Below are 525 nucleotides of genomic sequence, written 5' to 3'. Positions count from 1 at the left end.
GTTGAGACATGTCCATCTATCCAACTATCTTTCTACATATCCATCTAGATATCTATCCATCTCTCTGACCGTAATATCACTCCCTGTTACAATTTCCTCCCCGCCCAAAACTAATCGTAGCTCTCCCGGATTATTAATCATGCTATTCAAATAACCGGCGCCCCCCTGAGTCATTTATCACAACTCCACCCTCCGCACCCCGCGGGTTCTCAGGAAAATCACCCGTGTTACAGTTCCCCGCCCGGCCCCCCCGCTAACCATTCCCGCTACGCCCATCAGGACTCTGTTACAAAGACCCTCTGGCCAACATGAACGCCTGTAATAACTCCTTTGTTCCGCCATCGATATGACCAACAAAACACACGGGACACCTGCAATGAAACCACATAACACGCTCACCGGTGTTTTCTTCCCCTTCAAGTTGTTAAAGTCGTCTATCTACCTATCCATCCCTCTCTCTCTCTTTCGCTCTCTCCATCTCTCTCGCCATCTCTATCTCTCCATCTCTCTCTCCAATTCTCTCTC

This window comes from Gadus macrocephalus, chromosome 1 (genome assembly GCF_031168955.1).
Source record: "Gadus macrocephalus chromosome 1, ASM3116895v1".
In the NCBI taxonomy this organism is placed as follows: domain Eukaryota; kingdom Metazoa; phylum Chordata; class Actinopteri; order Gadiformes; family Gadidae; genus Gadus; species Gadus macrocephalus.
Note: the sequence above shows the minus strand (reverse complement) of the source record.